The sequence below is a fragment of the Narcine bancroftii genome, chromosome 6 (assembly GCF_036971445.1).
Source record: "Narcine bancroftii isolate sNarBan1 chromosome 6, sNarBan1.hap1, whole genome shotgun sequence".
Taxonomy (NCBI): Eukaryota; Metazoa; Chordata; class Chondrichthyes; order Torpediniformes; family Narcinidae; genus Narcine; species Narcine bancroftii.
In genome coordinates, this window is record NC_091474.1 from 10,805,183 (window position 1) to 10,826,519 (window position 21,337).

Consider the following 21,337-nt stretch of genomic DNA (forward strand, 5'->3'; position numbering starts at 1 on the left):
TATAGTTGTTGTGAAAGGCAGGATTCTGAAAGTACTTCAAGGTTAGGAAAATAAAAACATTTGGATGCTTATAACTTTATTTTTTTATAATTTAGACATACAGCCCAGTAAAATCCCTTTCAGCCCATGAGCCCGTGCTGTCCAATTACATCCAATTGACCTACAACCCAGTAGATTTTGAATCGTGGGAGGAAACCAAAGCACTCAACAAAAACTAAAGTGCAGTGTGAAACCAAAATTGCAGAGTGGATATTTGATGTCACATTACTTCCAATCTGTCACTTGAAAGGTCTGTATTAAAGAATATGTGGACTTTAAGAAGATGAATCTCATAATTAACATCACTAAAACTTTAGTTAAAAAGCATTCTGGCAATTTACTGCTTCTATTATTGGAAAATATCTTTTGAAAATCATTTCATTTCCAGAAAGAACTCTGCTCATTCTATGCAAACCAATGTTAATATGAAAAGGGACAGTGATTTGTATTCAATCAAGGTTGAATCTTCTGATTTTTTTTTGTAATATTTTATTTATTTTAAAATATTTAACAATCAACAATAATCACAAATGTAAAACATCAAGAAAGCCCTCCCCTCCACCCCTCCCCTTATATAAATCTTGTTAAACAGAGAAAGAACGAAGAAAAAGAAACACCAAAAAAATCATCCCATTGTCAGTGCCTCCAGTAAAACATATGGAGACACAATAAAACCACAGTTTTAAAATCTTTACAGAGGTCTACTGGCTAGCCAGTAGCAATCGTAACCCTCTATTTGGCGCCAGTGAGGTACCTATATGCTCTAAATAAGGCTGACAGATTTTTATGTTACAATAAGCATGTTAAACCTATTAACACAAGACAAAATATTATTACTAAAATTGCTTATATGATTCAGATTTTTTCAGATTCAACATGTCTATCCAAGTTTGGGTGGGACAGTTAGCGCAACGCTGTTACTGTGCTAGGACTGTGATGTGAATCCAGTGCTGTCCGTGAGGAGTTTGTACATTCTCTCCATGTCTGCATGGGTTTCATCTGAGTGCTTTGGTTTCCTCCCACGATTCAAAATCTACTGTGGGTTGTAGGTCAATTGGATGTAATTGGACAGCACGGGCTCATGGGTTGAAAGGGCTTTTACTGGGCTGTATGTCTAAATTTTTAAAAAAGTTATAAGCATCCAAATGTTTTTATTTTCCTAACCTTGAGCTTCAAATTGCAGATTTAGTAATTGTTCACAGATTTTTTTGCCCTAGTTTGAAGAAATTCTGTTTGGCGCACAACACATATGCTAAATGCGAACTCTGTTTCCCATGTTACAGTTTAGTACCATATAATGAGCAGAATGAATAGTGGATGTAGGGAAGCCAAACATTAGCAAAAACTAAAGTGCAGTGGGAAACAAAAATTGCAGAGAGTGGATATTTGATGTCACATTAGCCAAATCCACTCCATCCCTGGTGCAGTTTCAGTGACTTTTCATCCCTTTTTCATATCAGTGTATTCCAGATCCAATTGCATCAGAAACTCTAATCCTTACAATCCTTCTCTCTCCTGATTACCAGTCCTCTTCCATTCTCTACAAGGAACTGAACGTCTTACTCCTGCCTCCCACTGCCACATTTAGTACTCCCTATTCTCCTTATGAATACAATCTAGGCTTCATGCCTCTGGCAACTTTCACCGCATCCAGCAGCACATCCTAAATTAACAGATAATTTGTCAATTCATCTCAGGCTACCACAAAGAATGTTCTAATCTTTCAGAGGATCAATTCTGCACCATTGATATTTGAGATTACAAAGATTCCAGAAATTAAGGGATTATTTTATGAGGAGAGTAAGGACCTGAAATTATACTCATTGGTGTTTAGATGTATAGGTGGGGTGGGGGGGGGGGGAGGGGGGGTGGCCTGGGTTGCATTTTATAGAGATTCGTAAAATTATGAAAGGAATGGGTAAAATAGAAGCAAGGAGATTGCTTCCACTGGCAGGTGAAACTGGAACACAGGTCCAAACCATAAGATTCAAGGGAGTAGATTTAAAACAGAAATAATGAGGAGCCATTTCTCCCAGAGGCTAAAGAATCTGTGGAATTCTCTGTCAAAGGAAGCAGCAGAGACTGAGTTTATTTAATACACAGATAGACAGATTTTGGAAGAATAGGGAAAGGAGGTGAGTAAATTGAACTGAATCCTTTCTTCTGTTGTTATTCCAGAAAATCAAATATAATCTCTTCATTTGGTTTCAGTTTTGAGCCAACAGTATAATCCAGGCTGTTATGATAGTTGTTGCACAGTTTAATTTGGATCATTTGAAATTCAAAGATAATCTTGTAACTGCTTGGGAATCATTCACTTGTCCAATGGCTAACTGTTTGTGACTGCTATCTGGTATATCATCTCTGCTATTTGAGTCAGATTTGATTTATCTCTCAAGGATAGCACCTTTTAAATTTATCCTTGTTGACTATATGATTCCACTGTGCTAAGTCTTCTACTCTGTTAACATTACGTCTCTGAGTACCACCAATAGTGTGAATCATGCAAGAAATAACATAACATTGCTGGAAACAGACCAAAACAGTGATTATCATAAGAGCACAAGATATAGGAGCTGAAGTCAGCCCATTGGCCCATCAAGTCTGCTCTGCCCTTCTAATCATGAGCTAATTTATCCACTCAGCCCCATTCTCCACTTTCTTCCTGAAACCCTTGATGGCCTGATAATCAAATACTTATCAATCTCTGCCTTAAATACACCCATCAACCTTGCTTCCACAGCCTCCTGTGAAACTCACAACCCTCTGACTAAAGAAATGTTTCCATATCTTTCTTTTAAATCAACACCCTTTTATCCTGACGTTACGTCCTCTTATCCAAGAATCACCTACCATGGGAAACAACCTTGCCACATCTAATCTGTCTAGGTCTCTTCAGTACTCCAACGAGTACAGTCCAAGAACCAACAATTGTTCCTCATCTGCTAACCCTTTCATTCCTGGTATCATTCTAGTAAATCTTCTCTGAACCCTCTCCAAAGCCAGCACATCTTTTCCAACTTGAACATTGACAGCAAACTAGAAGCTGCATTGAGACATTCTCTGAGTGCGACTGAATCGGAAAATGACAGGATTAAGACTTTCAGTTAATTCAGGCCCACATCTAACCATGGGGTTAGTGACTGAAGTTCCAATGACTTGTTATAATTTATCCATAGAGACAAGGCAATGTGGTCACACTTGTATCCCTAAAGTGTAGGCTTTGCTGCATCAGTTATGTGATACCTTGTCTAGCAAGAGAGGCAGAAGTGTTCTGATAAATACCTCTCATGCTTAAATAGATGGCAATGCATGCAAGTCATGAGAATGAAGAAGTGGCTTGCAACTTACCCAAGTGTGTAAAATGCTGTATCATAGCTAACTGAAAGAAATTGCTGATCGTTGAGTGATGGAGAATTGAAGGGGGAGAATTGGTATTGTTGATGATGGAGAATTGAAGGGGGAGAATTGGTATTGTTGATGATGGAAGCGAATCAGTGGTGTAGTCCAATGATACAACTGGCTGCAATGGTACCTGAAGATGACCTTACAGAACTAGATCACTCCTGTGGTCCACACCACTTATCCTGGGTCGCCTTGGAAATATGGTCTTATGGTCCTGCCTTGAAATTGTTGGGATCTGGAGATGTAGGATGTTGACCCACTTTCCACTAAGTGCTCCAGTCTAGCTGCCTTGGAGCCATCGTTCTCTAGTGTTGCTCATTCTTCATTCCCTCCACGTCAGATCATCTTCTTGCACTACCACTGGCAACTGATCCATCTGCAAAACCCCCATCCCTTTAAAAGGTGCAGGCTAGCTTTGGGTTTAGTGAAGCAAAAAAGGAAAATTCTAATGAAGAGTCGACACAATACATCACCCTTGTTTCTCTTTCTGCAGACACTGTCTAGTTTGCTGTTTTCTCGTTTGATTACTCTTTGAAGTTATTTATAATTCTGTCATTCTGAAATGAGTTTTTTTTTTGCAATGTCTAATAAGACTTAAATTAATTATATATTTCATGAAAAAAGATCATGAAATTCTCCACATGCTAATTAATAGTTTATTCCTTGCTGTATCTGAGCTTGTGAAACTTGACATTTACTGTAAATAAATATATTTTATAACAAATACTCTTCCTTGGTTCATAATGCTTAATAGTAAATGTGCGTGACATTTAGACAGTTATTCTACTGTCTTCTGTAAACATAAAAATAGCTGATGGTATAAATATATTATTTGTAATTATGTACGCTGGAAGCTTTGTTGAATAACTGAGAATGCTCTTGATATAGGATTTCTCATGAGATTGATCTGTATCATATTGAATAAAATATCTGGAGTTACAAATCATGGGAATATTATCTGAAGGGGAGAATTTGTTTGAGCCTGCCAAGTCCAAAGGTAACAAGCTAAGGATTAATGTTCATCTGAGGTGGGACAATGATTTGTGAAGGTACAGAGATAGAATAAGGTGGAATAATGCTGTGCTTCTGTGGTCAGACATGATACAGTAGGAATTATGTCAAGGAAACAATGAGTGGGTTGCTTGCAGGAACACAAGAGGAATTAGAGAAAGATGCAACTTCGGTTTTGAGAAAGAGGATAACACTGGACAACAATTTTTTTTCAAAAAGATTGCTTCTTGATTTTCATTTGTACTCAGCATCTGATGCCTTTCGTGTCAGTCTCCAACAAGAGTCAAACAGCCTTGATGGATCCTAATTGCCCTGCTATTGCTTTTCTACGGTTGCAATGTCCTGGTGAAACTTTTCACCATGTTTGTCGGTGACTGCACCAAGATCAGCAGGGAGGACGTCCATGTGCGAATGCAGAAAATGAAGTTTCAACTCTAGGTGGCACTTCACAATTTTTTTTTTAAATACTTGAAGTAGACTTAAAAGATGTCAGGAAATCACAAGTTATAGTAAAAAAAAATGGTAAATGATAGGAATTTTTTTAAAAGGGATTTTTGTGATCAACAGTCCAGAATTCATAAAATACAACCAAAGTGTTCAGGAAGCAAAATCTTCGTTATCCAGTGTAATCTGAGAAGAATGTTGGCTTGACTAGGAGGGGGAAAATTTTGGCAGAGGTAGCTAAACGATAGTATCAATTCTAATGACAAGGATATCAACACACTGCTTAGAAGTGAGGATGAACCATACAAGTCAAAAAGAAGGTAAAGGAGCCAAAGGAAAAGGAGAATATTAACATGTATTTGTTTTTATGGATGAACAAAGTAAAAACATTTTGTGTATTTATGAATGATAATAAAGATAGCTTGAATCTTTATAATATATAATTCTCTACTGCAGGGTGTTCTAAAGCATTTTACAAGTAGTTCAGATGTGTATAGAGTCACTATTTTATCAGAAATCACAATTAACCAATTTACAGAGAACAAAATCTTACAAACAGCATTCCAATATTGCGCACATAATCACATGTTGCTTTTAGGAATAAATATTGACCTGGATAGCAAGACATCATCAAAGAAGGCACACAATATAATGGCTCTTCAAAAGACTACACTAATGACATGTTAGCATTCAAAATTTGGTAGTGGGGTTTGAAATCCCAAGCTTTTGAGTCAGCTATCACTAAAGCAAGACTGACATCACTGCATGATGTTGCAAATCAAAGGTAATAAAATATATTTATGGTTTGAAAATATTGCTTGATGATTAATGTTATACAGAAACCTTAGAACAGAACATTCTTACTAGGCTGTGGAGAAATATTCTCACTTCTGACAGATGCTTGCTGCATAGTTTTGATACGGCTGTTGCTACTGTCTGGATCACTCCACTTTTGCATTGTAACCTGGGACGCAGCACTTCAAATCATCGACTCATTCAGCACCACAATGGATACAAAAAGCTTCACATTTTCACATTGAGAGCTTATTATTTGGATCATGAATCTTCTTGAGATTTTCATTTTTGGACTGGGATGGACAGGGCATAATTTCAAAGTCTGGAGATAATGTGAAATTCAAAAATATACATGATAATAAGGAGGACAGTGGCAGATTTCAAGAAAAAATAGCAAAAGGGGCAGGTACATGACAGATGAAATTATAATGTAGAAAATTGTGAAGTCTTATACTTTGGAAGGGAAAATGGGTAAAATTGGAAGTAAACAGATTCTAATCAGCATCCAGAGGAATGGTATTTAAAACCCTTTCATAGATGGAACAAATCCATCCATTCTGTTTGTCAGGATGGATCTGAAATTCTGTGAGACAAGCACAAGACAGAGCACTCTAACATTGTGTCAAGTTATTTCCATAATGTTATCATGAAGTGAGAAAATAGCAGTTGAGCTCCATGGAGGCTAAATCTCCAACCAGACACTATCTGCATTTCAGTCTTCTTCTTCTGGCTCTCCATCCCATAGGATGATGATGGTTCCTTTCAGTCAGTTTGTGGGGTTTGATATGTGCGTCCTGCAGTGGCTGGTCAGGCTGGTCCTTGGCAGGCACTGCTTGTCAAATTCCTGGCAGATGAAGCCTGGAGGGGCAGAAGCTCTTTTATGGTGCTTCACTGCTTCTTTGAGTTTGTTCTCAGCAGCGTCTACACCTTTTCTGATGACGTCCCTCCACTGTGAGCAATATTGAGCCAGATCTTCCCATGTTGATGGGGCAATGCCAGCTTTCTTGAGGCTCCTTGTACCTTAGTCACTGGCCTCCTCATTTTCAGGTACCTCTGGACACCTGGCCAAACAAGATGTCCTTGGGCAGTCTTCCATCAGGCATTCTGGGGATATATTGCAATAAATATTCACAATGATATTTTTGGATTGTTTGAAATTTTTATTTAACCATAAATTTATCCATGATAAATTTGATCAAAGCCATAAATATCAAACAACTTTCTTGTATGTTCCTGTAGCTCAAATAATAGAAGGCTTATTTTGCTCAATAACAGCAAATAAAACTTGAATGTTTTAATGAAATCATTCAAAATCTATTGAAGAAAATAATGGTGGCATGTTTAATTGTTTTAAATTTGATTTGAATAATTCAACTAAAAATATGTTGAAAATAATGACCTCAGGAACAAGCTGACCTCTTGGTTTTAAGCATATCTTCTTTTCTTCACAATGTCAATTCTGATTGCCTCTCCAAGGTCAATATTCAAGTATTACCTGTGGAAAAGTTCTCCAAATAAGACCAATGTCAATAAGAGGCTAATTAATGTTAATGGGAGTGTCTCAATACTGACAGCTTTTTGGCTCCTGGTGTTATCTCAATGACCTTTACAGGTTATTCCAAAGTGAGGAAAAATATTGAATTAAGTAATTGTTTTTCATGCCCATTTATATGAATGTTTAAGATTGTTTCAGTGTGACTGGTTGGTGTGTTTTCTAAAGTGTGACAATGGAAAATGATTGGTAGATTCAATACATTTCAATCTAAATGTGAATAAGATGGTTGAGAAATTCATCCTTGCTGCTTCCTTGCCACCAACAATCTCCATCTGCTTTTTTAATGAGGTCTTAAAAATATTGTCAGTGCTCGTGGACTCTCTGAAGTAATTTCAGAAACAGCAGGTATTAGGGATTAAATTTCCTAACAGCTCCAACTTTGGGAGTAGCCTTTATGGTTACACCACACTAATTTGTCACCTTGCAACATGGCTAACTATATCAATGCAAAAATGAATGATGTAATAGTTAATGGTTCCTTGCTTTTCAGTGAAAGCTTTTGTTGATTTTGGAAATGGAACAGTCCACGTCAAATTGTCATATATACCATATAGCAACAGCAATACCTGACATGAATCCTGTGGCAAGATTTCTAGAAGTGAGAGCTGAGGATGACTATGGCTTTGACTTTGAGAGTTGAGTAGGATAGTTTTATACCTCAGTTTTCATAGGTCACAAATAGCCTGTGTTAGACATTACTCCTATAGGAAATGTTGATGAGAGGGTGCTGAAATGGGGAAGGTTTTTGGTCCTATCACTTTGGCCAGATGTATTTCTCTACTAAAAGCACAATGCTGAAGAAACTTAGCAAGTCAAACAGCTTACTTATATAGCAAAGATAAAGATGCATAACCAACAATTCAGGCCTGAGCCCTTCATCAAGATCTGAGCAAAATGTAGAGAGGTGCCCAAAATGGTAAGGAGAGAGGAGCACAGGCCCACAGGCAGAAGGTAATAAGCAGATAAGTTGCGCCTCTCTTCCTTATCCACCTATTACCTCCTGTCTGTTCTCCTCCCCTTTTATTCCGGTCCTGTCTACATGTTGCTCATACCTTGAGTAAGGGTTCAGGCCCGAAACCTTGATGATCTATCTTTACTATATAAAGTACACTGTTTGACCTGCTGAGTTTCTCCAGCATTGTGTTTTTACTTCAACCAAGGTGTCTGCTTACTTTCATATCTTACCTCCTTATCTAGTTCTTGTTTTACTAATTCTGATCTGATGAATAGAGAAGCAGTTCTTTTTACGCAGGATTCTGGAGTTTCTGGGCATTTCATTTTCAGAAGGAACCTGGTGCAACAATATGGTAATATAGTGACTGGAATCCCAGTTAGGTCTGTTCATTTGAAATTTGTTTTATAGGCCGAGTTTTGCCTATGAGTACAGGAGATGTGTGCTTAGACATTTAGATAACACCACATTTGAACCTTCAATATTATTAAAGCTATTCATCTGAGTGTGTACAGAACTGTTTGCTTTTAAGAGTAATGTACAGTACTTGCTGACCTTTACTACTTAGTGAGTTGAATGTCAGAAAACCATTGCTAAGGTACACAGCAAAAAGCTTGTATCCTATTAATTGCCACTGTTAACTCCTGTTTAAATATGTACCCTCGGTTATCACTGTGTTCTGATTTGTGCATACGTTTCACTAACTTTGCACAATTGTGTTTCTTTGTCATTGCAAAATGTGAAACTCAGAAGAGAGACAAGTCCAAGAATGTTTACTTTTGACAGCATTATGGCAGTGCCTCTTGGTGCAGTATTTTCTATATTTGCAATATTTTCTGTAACTGCTGTGAATTAAGTCGGAAGAAATTTAATTAAAACAGAATGATTTAGACTTTTTTTGCTTCAGAATTAATCACTATTATATTTGGCAGAGATCAATAATTGTGATCATTAGTCTGAAAGATGATTTCATTCCTCAATACAGCTTTCATTTATCTGATCCAATGTTTTTTCAAACTGCTCCCCTAAACTCACATTCCATGTTAAGCAATCCCTATGTCATAAGTGGTCTATGAATAGTAAGTGATTGCTTAAAGACATAAAAGAAAAGAGTTTGGTAAATTAAATGCTCGGATATTAAGGAATGACATTAAATCTCTTTGAAAACAGAGAGCAAGGCAGCAGCTTGGGGAAAGGAGTTATGGAGGATACACTGAAGGAAGAAAGGGAACCAATGAAAATATTGGATTGAATTGTGTGAGAAATGAGGTAAGCTATAATCTGATATATATATATATATATAGACAAGGAAATCAGAGTAAATGAAAGAGAGGAATATCAGTCTTAGCATTGGCCTGAACTTGTATGGTAAATTATTGTAATCTAAAAATGGAACTATATAGAACAGCAAAGATAGAACTGGAGCTGAAAATGGTCCTTCTAAAATGTTTTTTCTATGTTAAAGTCAAGCAAAACAATTCATTGAAACCATCTCCACTGCCTACAGGAAGATTAATGTACCACACTGATATTTCTTCAAAACAATGGGTTTCAGAGATTTGGATTCTTGGGTTCTATTGTGAAGGAGAAATGGGTTTAAATCCCCGATGTCACTTTGACCTTTTCTCAGTATTTTCCATAAGTCACACATCCAAAATATTGTCCATTAGCATACAATGCAGGCTAAATATTAAGAATAAGTTTATAATTTTATAAACCATGTAATATTCATTGCTTTTAATATTCATTAAATCCTTAACTTCAAATGTTGTTTTATTGCTCTTTAATTATTCATGTAAGAAATTTTGTGATAATCAAATGTTCCTTTAGAGGCAACAATTAATTTATTACAGCAGTGAGATTTTAGAAACCACTAGCAGGCAATTGGAAAAATAATAATTATGCATGTGGATCAATGTTAAATTGAAATAAATGCCTAACAATTATATACACATCAAAATATGAATTAATAGTTCTTCACAATACAATATTAAAGTTATTAATTAATTTTAAAGTGAAATTCTAACTGAATGGAAATTGTGATTGTAAGATAGTTCATTGTTAGGTGCTGATGTAGGGTTTTGTACCAATATGGCTGCAGATATGTCACCAAGCTAACACAATAATCAAATAATGACCTGCAATCCAGCCCACAGATGGTGTGCCCAATTGACCACAGATGGAAAATGATTGATGTAAGCAGGCTGTGTGGTATCATGTGCACAGTTTCATCGTTGACCTCTGACCTGCTCCCCCATTAAATCTAAAAAAAACTAAAATGTTTATGCAGGATTAATTTCTCTGCTATATTTCTCTGAAATAAAGCAATTACATCTCAGCCCCAATTTTTCTACCGATGATGTGAGCTACTAACAATATGGGATAAAGCAATTCATTGAATTATATCACAGTTTAGGAAGTATTTTACATAAAGCTGATTTAAGGGCATGAACTTCGAGCCAACTGTAACAAGGGCAGCCACCTTCCCCAATTCATTTTAGTTCTACAATAGTATTTGTCCTTTAATGCCGAAGATCAGATTGTAAATTTTCCTGGAGCCAAAGGTGCATGCTGGATTATATTCTTCAGCAAATGATGTTTCACATTAAACTTTTACAAACAAGAGAAAATCCCTGATGACAACAGCAAGGCATTAGTTTGAGAGGCAATACATTGTATGCAAAGTATTATTACTTGCATTTCATTCAGAATGATTTTAGCTGTCTCGATTTTTTTGAAGCCCGCTATTATGTCTGAAGCTTTGACTAAACACTCTAAATTTCTCACTTCCTCTCCAGAGGTATTAGTTTGTTCCTAGTATATTGGAGATAATGATGGAAATATGTTGGGAGAGGTGGCGAATGATGGTAAATCTCTAACATCTTACTATGCGTTATCCTTGACCTTAAAAATAATCTCAATAAATACCTGCACAAGGGGTAGGTATCTGAAACCTCTGAGCAATGCATTTTCCTTCTCTCTAACCCAGTAACATTGGTGTCAAGTATTCTTACTTCAATTCCTTTTTGGAATGGATATGCAAGTAAGTTTATTCTCTGCAAATCTAATTAATTAATTAAGTTGGTTGTAATTGCATAAATACTCTAGGTCAGTTCAATTCCCATTTTTTCTGGTCTTGTCCTCATGGAATCATTCAAGCGTCATTATTTTTCTCCAAATAATCTTTCAGACTTCAATGAAGTCCAATATAGTGCTATTCCATGACAAAACATGTTTGTAGTTAGGCACCTAGTGCCAACTGATCTTTGTCAGTTGTTACATAAAAGTAATTATCCAACCATTAAAAACCATTTTCCTAAGACAACATTATCTTAAAACATATTGCAAGTCCAATATCTTAAATTCTGGAGTTTCATTTATCAGATTAACCACTAAAGAACTAATTACTTATTTTCTTGGGCTGAATGTAATTTTCACAGCATAAAATTGTAATTAGTGCAATAGAAAAACACAAAGAATGCAGATGCTGGAATCTGAGCAAACAATAATCTGCTAGGGGAACTCGATGCGTCAGGCAGCATCCATGGATAGAAAAGATTAGTCAACGTTTCAGGATCTTTAATCAGTAATTTCATCAGATGCAAGGATCGACAATGAGATAGACAACAGACTCGCCAAGGCAAATAGCGCCTTTGGAAGACTACACAAAAGAGTCTGGAAAAACAACCAACTGAAAAACCTCTCAAAGATAAGCGTATACAGAGCCGTTGTCATACCCACACTCCTGTTCGGCTCCGAATCATGGGTCCTCTACCGGCACCACCTACGGCTCCTAGAACGCTTCCACCAGCGTTGTCTCCGCTCCATCCTCAACATCCATTGGAGCGCTCACACCCCTAACGTCGAGGTACTCGAGATGGCAGAGGTCGACAGCATCGAGTCCACGCTGCTGAAGATCCAGCTGCGCTGGATGGGTCACGTCTCCAGAATGGAGGACCATCGCCTTCCCAAGATCGTATTATATGGCGAGCTCTCCACTGGCCACCGTGACAGAGGTGCACCAAAGAAAAGGTACAAGGACTGCCTAAAGAAATCTCTTGGTGCCTGCCACATTGACCACCGCCAGTGGGCTGATAACGCCTCAAACCGTGCATCTTGGCACCTCACAGTTTGGCGGGCAGCAGCCTCCTTTGAAGAAGACCGCAGAGCCCACCTCACTGACAAAAGGCAAAGGAGGAAAAACCCAACACCCAACCCCAACCAACCAATTTTCCCTTGCAACCGCTGCAATCGTGTCTGCCTGTCCCGCATCGGACTGGTCAGCCACAAACGAGCCTGCAGCTGACGTGGACTTTTTACCCCCTCCATAAATCTTCGTCCGCGAAGCCAAGCCAAAGAAAGAAAGAAATTAGTACCTCATAGTAAAAACACAATGCTGAAGAAACTCAGCTGGTCGAGCAGGGGACTTTATCTTAGCAAGCCTGAAACGTTCGTTATGTATCTTTATCTTTGCTTATTTAAAGTCCCCTGTTTGACGGGCTGAGTTCCTCCAGCATTGTGTTTTAACTTCAACCCTGGTGTCAGCAGACTTTTATGTTTCACTTCCATTCGTGAAACATATTAGTCAAAACAATACCAGTGAATGTTTGCAACACTTGGTTTGAGATTTGCCTTATTTACATTTCAAAAAGGCCGCTTTTTGTTTGTTATTGTGTTGATATTTGCAAAGTTGAGAATTGATGTGAAGGTTGAATTTGTGAGTCAAAAAGCAATCTGCTGGACGGACTTAGCAGGACAAGCACCATCAGCGGGGGAGAGAGAATAGTCGATGTTTAAAGTTCGTACCCTTCATCAAACTGAATTTCTGGGAATTTTTAGCATAATTAACTAAAAAAAAGCATACTGCACCTCCCATGCTACCCAATTACACCCAATTGACTTACAACCCTGGTACAACCCTTTTGAAGGGTGGGTGGAAACTGGAGCACCCAGAGGAAACCCACTCAGACACAGGGAGAATGTACAAACTCTTTGCAGACAGTACTGGATTTGAACCCTCCCAGTAAATAATTCATAAAAGATGGAACAGCAAAGGCAAAAATGAAATGACAACTTCACCACTGCTGTGTTTTCCTGTAAGTAATTGCGTAGCACCAACTAACAATAATTTCCACACTCCTAAATCCACTTCAAGGACAACTTGGGCAATATTTGTTGTACTTCCCAGGCAGACATTTTGACTATTTATTGCGTGAGGTTCTTTATGCTGGCTTATTTGACCAGTTTCGTGGGTGGAGCCACTAACATCATTAGAGCTCCAGAAAGAGTTAAAAATGGTGGGGTTGCTGGAACTGCTATCACAGCAGGCCTACTGCTGCTGTGGAGCTGGGGGAGAGGGCTCCACCGCGGGGTCCTACACCCATTCCTACTGCCATCTGCTCTGTAGAGGCTGCAAGCAGCCTGTTCTCTCACTTTCAACCTTTTTATTGAGTTTTATAGAACAAGAGGGTCTAAGTACTCGAGATGGCAGAGGTCGACAGCATCGAGTCCACGCTGCTGAAGATCCAGCTGCGCTGGATGGGTCACGTCTCCAGAATAGAGGACCATCGCCTTCCCAAGATCGTGTTATATGGCGAGCTCTCCACTGGCCACCGTGACAGAGGTGCACCAAAGAAAAGGTACAAGGACGGCCTAAAGAAATCTCTTGGTGCCTGCCACATTGACCACCTCCAGTGGGCTGATAACGCCTCAAACCGTGCATCTTGGCGCCTCACAGTTTGGCGGGCAGCAACCTCCTTTGAAGAAGACCGCAGAGCCCACCTCACTGACAAAAGGCAAAGGAGGAAAAACCCAACACCCAACCCCAACCAACCAATTTTCCCTTGCAACCGCTGCAATCGTGTCTGCCTGTCCCGCATCGGACTTGTCAGCCACAAACGAACCTGCAGCTGACGTGGACTTCTTACCCCCTCCATAAATCTTCGTCCGCGAAGCCAAGCCAAAGAAAAAAATAGAACAAGAACACATTGTATAGAGAACACAAGGTTATCAAATATGAAGAATATGCACATTGCCAAAAATAAAACCATAACGATTCACCCCCTTCCCCATACCACATTGTTGGAATAACAGAAAAGAAGGAGAAAAGAAACCAAAGAACTCTAATGGAAAAAAAAACATGGGATGTTTTGACATAAAATTAAAGGTCGTACGGTTCTGCTGAATCTATAAAACAAGACTAACTGAAGGAAAACAATTTACATAAATAAACACATTCAATGATCAAGACAAACAGATTTAATGAGTATGAAAATAGTCCATACAAGGACTCCACATTTTATGAAAATTAGTGTTGGTATACAATGTGGAATACCTGATCTTCTCTAAACTGAGGCATGAACAAACAGCCTATTAAAGGAGCTGATGGTGTATTATTTAAAATTTTGTGACCACAGGGTCAAGGCCCAAGAAAGGGGTGCTTATGTTTAGCAACTGTCTCGAGGGGTGGCAAACTTTTCTTGAGCAGCGGGCTGGTGCAGGGGACCAGAAAATGGGGCAACACCCTCCATTGAGAAGGAGAAGCAGAGGAGATGGCCCTAAGGGAGTGACCAGGTGACGGGCTAATGAGGTGGACTCCCTTCAGGCTGCTGGTGATTGGCTCATGAGAACCAGGTATCGGAGCAGGGAAGCAAGAAGATGCTGAGTGCAAGGAGGGCTCCCAAAGGACCCCTGGGAACTGAAGGCCTTTCTCATCGTGACAGAGATTTGGATTTTGGCTCAGGTTGCTGATGGTTTGAACTGAACTGGAGTCTTGTGTGGCTGCAGAGGTTGTGAGAGCCCTGGAAGAATCCATGGACACTCAGTGATGCTACATCCTTGGCAGGGCAATGTTTCCTCAGGTGCATGCCCTGCCCACAAAAGTTGCAACTGGAGAGATTGCCCACGACGATAACCAAGGTCAGATCATTAGTGGGTTGGTGTATGGGACCAGGCACTCATGGAGTCGGATGATGCCCTGTCTCAGAATAGCGGCCGAGTAGTCATTTGGAGTTCTGGAGGGCTACCTCCAATGTCTATATAAGCTTGATCACCCTTGTCAAATTGAGTTCCTTATGGTGCAGTAATCACTGGCGTATGTACCTGGAGCAGAGGCAAGCAACATAGGCATCTCTAACGAGGTCCTTGGCACTCTGGGTGGTGAACAAGGGCTTATAGTCGCAGGCTCTGCACAGGATCTGGAGGGCCCACAGGAACTTAGTGCTAGACTCACCAGGCTGTCGTTTTCTGCTGGCCAGGAGATGCCTGGAGAAAACCTCATTAATCTTCCAGTGATGCTGGGCCTGGTATGATCTGGCATCACTGAACATGGGTAAACCTGGGGTCCGACCTGTGAAAGGAGCAGTCTCAGTCAATTTGCATCTGTGGTGATGGCGTCCACAGCTGCCGCCAAGAAGTTTTCAGAGCATCGTAGCTCGATGGTGTTCAGGGCATCCGGTGACTGGGGGTCGATGGAAATTTTCTCTGATTTCAGGCACTGTTCCAGACTCCTTTGAAATATTAGCTATTAAAATTGATGAACCATCAATAATTCACAAAAGGCTGAGCAGTGAAGCAATCAGGGTTTTAATAGCTAAAGACTGGAACACTATCAAAGAACCATCCACCTCCTTGACTGATCAGAGCAAAAGGAAAGGGGTAGCCTGCAAGGGGTTATGGGTAGGATTGATCTCGGGAGGCGTGTCCAGTCGATAGCAGCCTGGTCACGGTGTAACAGTGGTTTACCACAGGTGTTGAATCCTAGGTCTTGGAGATTGCTGATCAGTTTTGGAGGGGATGATGGTATTAAATGCTGAATTATAGTCAATAAAGATCATCCTGATCAAGGTATCTTTACTGTCCAGGTGTTCCAGGGCTTTGTGAAAAGCCAGTGAGATGCATTACCAATAAGTGGTAATTCTGCCTCACCTACATGAAAGAAAATCTCAGGGTTGTATGTGATGTCACATATGTACTCTGACAATAAATCTGAAATGTGGAAGAAGTTCCACCACAATGACATTTCATACGCACTGGGGAAGTTGGAGTTGTAAATAACCCCTAACTACATGTTTGAAATGGTAGGGCAGACAAAACTAGCAAAAGCAATGATTCCAGGAACAAGAAAAGGGAGGAAATATCCTGAGAGATGAATTATAGGTTGCATTAATGCAGTTCAATTACATTAATGGCCATTTCATGGTCTCCAGGCTGGGAATCATGTGAAAGGCATAAATAACAACTATGTTGGTGACAGAAGGATCCACCTACACCATTATTTATTATGGTAGTTCAGTTGGCTGCAATCAGAAACAAAACATTCAAAATACAAGAAAATCACTATCGATATTGGTCTGAATGAAGAGCAGAGCTTTTAAAATCTACTTTCTGAGCACCCATCAGGAAAGAATTGTAAATTCCAAGAAAATGTCTGTCACAATGTGATGAATTTGCTCTGACTATTATAATAAGCTACAACATAGATGCTCTTGGCTCAAGTCCACCAATAACTCTGACACCAAATTGTCATCTAATTCAAAGCCAATTAAATTCTTGAGTTAAGATGGGTGACAATTATTTAACAATACACCAACTGTAACACAGAACTGTATGTAACAATTTAATACTTTATCATTCTCCAATTACACATTAGCATACAAGAAAATACTTTCACCACTTCTTCCACATTCTAGCTTTGTAATTTGCCAACACCATCAAGGTGATAAGACATGAATGTGTAGAGTGTAGTGGAAGGAAAAGAATTGAGATTCCTTGCTGCTGTGATCAATCATATGTTGTTAAATATATCTGTTGCCTTGCTTTGAACAAGTCCAGTTGCAGGTCAGTTGTATTCAGGAAAATGGGCCTTTTAATGATCTCATGCATAACCAGACTGTGGCATTAACATCGACCTCCAGTTTCCGTTAAACCCCCACCCCCCCCCCCCCCAATTCCACAGTTTTTCTTCCTCCAGGGTGCGTTATCTCTCTCTCTCCTTCCCTCTGTCTCCTTTCACAGAGCCAAAATTAATTCTCACCTCTCCTCATCACATTCAATTAACACCTTTTGTTGGTCTGAACTTGTCCCCCAGCCAATCTTCAGTCTTTATTTCTAATTCCTTTCTGACCTTTGCTTATACTTTGAAGAAAGATTCATGCCCAAAATATTGGTAATATATCTTTAATTCCTAAGGAAGTTGTGAGACCGGCTGAGTTTCTTTGTTTTTACTTTCAAAGACTACATCTAAAATGGTAATTTAAAAATACCCTCTCAATATCTTAAAGTGGAGGTAAGAGGTATAGGACCTATCTTCTCATGGGCTGTGAGATTACTGAATGACTGATGAACCACTAAAATAACTCTCCAAGACTCTACTATTTATTAATAATATTTAATTTAAATATATGTACTGTACTTGTCTGTACATGTGTTTGCACTGTTTTGCATTGTGAAATGTTGTTTTAACAGGTTGTACTGGTACAATTAGATGATAACTAAACTTGCTCCATCCAAATTGGTTATTTAATCAACCTCTGTGTGATGTGTTAATCTCCTGCCAAATTTTTGTTTCATTTCCACTCCTTCCTTTCTCAACTCTATCTTGCTGATCCTCCCTAAGGCTCACAATCAATAATGCAGTGATCAGATGTCCTAATCAATATGCCTGAACATGAGAGGCACAAACTGAAGATGCTGGCATGGGTATCTATGGTGCCTGAAGATGTCTACTAGCTATGTGCAACACTTTAGAAATGGAATTGAACCCTGTGGTTGAACTTCCATTGGTGGCATGTTCAGCAATCTTCTTATCTTGTTCATCTTCTTCTTTCTTCGGGTTGGCTTCGCGGACGAAGATTTATGGAGGGGTTTGTCCACGTCTGCTGCAGGCTCATTGGTGACTGACAAGTCCGATGCGGGACAGGCAGGCACGGTTGCAGCGGTTGCAAGGGAAAATTGGTTGGTTGGGTTGGGTGTTGGGTTTTTCCTCCTTTGTCTTTTGTCAGTGAGGTGGGCTCTGCGGTCTTCTTCAAAGGAGGTTGCTGCCCGCCGAACTGTGAGGCGCCAAGATGCACGGTTGGAGGCGATATCAGCCTACTGGTGGTGGTCAATGTGTCAGGCACCAAGAGATTTCTTTAAGCAGTCCTTGTACCTCTTCTTTGGTGCACCTCTGTCTCAGTGACCAGTGGAGAGCTCAGCATATAATACGATCTTGGGAAGGCGATGGTCCTCCATTCTGGAGACGTGACCCACCCAGCGCAGTTGGGTCTTCTGCAGCATGGATTCGATGCTTGCGGACTCTGCCAGCTCGAGTACTTCAATGTTGGTGATGAAGTCATTCCAATTAATGTTGAGGATGGAGCAGAGACAGCGCTGATGGAAGCGTTCTAGGAGCCTTAGGTGGTGCCAGTAGAGGACCCATGATTCGGAGCCGAACAGGAGCGTGGGTATGACAACTGCTCTGTACACGCTGATCTTTGTGTGTTTCTTCAGGTGGTTGTTTTTCCAGACTCTTTTGTGTAGTCTTCCAAAGGCGCTCTTTGCCTTGGCGAGTTTGTTGTCTATCTCGTTGTCGATCCTTGCTGCACCATTTCATCTGATGCAAGGATCGACAATGAGATAGACAAGGCAAGGCAAAGAGCGCCAAGGCAAAGAGCGCCTTTGGAAGACTACACAAAAGAGTCTGGAAAAACAATCTTGTTCATAATAAACGAAGAAATAACTGAAAGTAGGCAAATCTTTATTTAGATACCTGCCTGCATTTTGCTTGTACCTTCTGTGACAGATTATAGATATGTTTTTGGGAGATAAAGGGGGGGGCAGGGTTTTTTTTAAAGTGTAGGTTACATACAAACACTTCAAAACATCTAATTTAAAGTACTGGAGCTCTGCTTAAGCTAGTCAGGCTGGCTACAAGAGCCTTTGCAAAAGCTTTGGAGAGTGCCCAAGAGACTTCACTAATAAATGGTTGTTTCGAAAAGCAACAGTTGAAAGAACTCGGAGGAGTAGTTCATAGCCGCAGTCTGTGTGGGAGTGTTGTTTGCTGTTCTAAGAGGGTCATGTGGTTTTGCAAGCAGAGAGAGAGAGTCAAATTGGCTTTTCTGTGTGTATGTGTGTGTGTGTGTGTGTGTGTGTGTGTGTGTGTGAGTGTGAGAGAGAGAGAGAGAGAGATTAGTTCTCCAGTTTTACAGACATCAGCAATTTCCCATTTTGAAGACGGGATGTGAATGTTTAGTTCAACCTGGTCAAAGCCATTGTGGCTCATACAAGAGGAGAGGACTGGGTGACTAATGTTTCATTTGAAATAAGAGAAACATAAAGGAACTCTGTGATGACCTGAAAGAAAGAGGTTATCATCTGGAGAACCCTGAGGGGGACATTTCTTTGGCAAGATAATGAAGTGGCTGATTAAAAGGAATCAATTGTGGGTGTCCAGTGAACAACAAATCTATCTCTGAAAATGGACAAGAACCTTCCTGAGCGGTAACCATTGACATTTCAAGCACCAAAGCTTGGTGAACTTCATAAATGTTAAATTCTGTGCACAGTCTAAGAATTGCCTGCAATCAGTAAACGTGGAGAAATGAGACTAGGTTGTGAATCAAAGAACTTTTCTAAGCATGTGCTTAGAATTAGAAGGGGGTTAAGTAAGTCAATAGAGACAAGTTAAAGTTTGATTGTGCTTTCATGTTTAAAGATCATTAAAAGCAACTTTTGTTGAAGTAACCATTTGTCTTAGTGAATATCTATTGCTGCTGGGTTTTGGGGTCCTCTGGACTCGTAACACTTGAAGAAGGGCTCTGGGCCAAAGTGTCAGTAATAAATTTTTGCCTTCTATGGATGCTGCGAAACTGGTTGAGTTCCCCTAGCATTCATTGTGTGTTTTTTACTACAGTCACGGTGTCAGCAGACTTCTGTGTTTTAATCATCTTAGCAGGTCAATAAGATCAAGATAAAGGCAGCCAAGAAATGCAGCAAAGTAGAGTTTCTGCCAAACAGCTCCAGTGTCTCAGGTTCAATTACGACCTCTGATGTTATCTACGCAGAGTTTTTCTGGGTTTCCTGCAGCTGTTATAGATTTCTTCCACATCCTAAAAAATTGCAGAGTCAGTTAGTTAATTGGTCACTGTCAAATGCCCTTGTATGTAGGTAGGGGGTAGAATGGGGTTGGGGGGGGGGGGGATAGTTATGAATGTAAGATAAGTTGCATGGAAAATTTGGGCTGCTGGTTGAGCAGGGATTGAATCAATGGCACCTTTCTAATCATGAGAAGATCTGACAATGCTTAGTAGATCCAATCTTGAACTCATCAACAATTTCTTGTGCTTTCTAAGGAATTCCACTTTCAACATATTCAAGGATTCCACATCCAGAGGCTTCAGGTTAAAAAGTCCTAAAGTTTCACAATCCTTTGAGAGAAGAAATTCCTCCTCAGATTTGTTTAAAAGTTGAGCCCTTAATGTAAAAAATGTCCCCTTGCCTAGATAACGCCATGTGAAGAAGCATCCTCACAGCATCCATTCTATCAATTTGGTGTTTTTCAATGTGATTACCTCTCATTTCTTCTACATCATCCAAATCTGCTCAATCCTTATTCCAGGAATCAACAATGAATCTTCTATCCTTCCTGAAATATGGAGGCGAAAACTGTTTGTTGTATCCCAGGTGTTATTGACAGTGTTGAAAAACTGCATCTTATTATCTTGTCTTTTATACTCCATAGCCCTTATTAACTTATTGTGTTTCAGATCCCTTTACACTGGAACACTGTTTAACTAATAATTTGCTTTGACATTCTTTCATAATGGATAACCCATATTTTAGTGCAGATTTGTCTTTTGGTTGTCCCAGAATAGTTTATGGTTAGGTTTAGGCTATCTGAGGAGGTTCAGGAACCTGATAGCTGTTGGGGGAAAGAAAAACTGTTCTTGACTCAACCATGCTTCTGTATCTTCTGTCTGAAGATACCTGTAGCAGTGAGAAGTGATTGTGACCAGGGTGATGGGGATCCTTTAACATGTTGGCTGCCTTCTTGAGGCAAGTGTTTCACATAGGTATCTTCAATAGACAAGAGGTCAGTGCCCACGATGGACTCAACTAGGTTTGATGTTTTCTGCAGCTGTTTATGCAATAATTCATGC

The 21,337-nt window shown here is 39.7% G+C and overlaps 1 protein-coding gene across 24 annotated transcripts in view; it reads left to right on the top strand.

The window, feature by feature from the left end:
- Positions 1 to 21,337, top strand: part of xkr7b (XK, Kell blood group complex subunit-related family, member 7b) — a 259,515-nt gene that overhangs the window by 41,722 nt on the left and 196,456 nt on the right. For 23 of the 24 annotated variants that reach the window (XR_011339886.1, XR_011339884.1, XR_011339882.1 and 20 more), the window contains one exon: positions 9,372 to 9,470. The exons of the other annotated variant lie outside the window; for it this stretch is intronic. The gene's annotated coding sequence lies outside the window, so the exon portion shown is untranslated. The remainder of the gene's footprint in view (positions 1 to 9,371; positions 9,471 to 21,337) is intronic. 24 annotated transcript variants of the gene reach the window in all.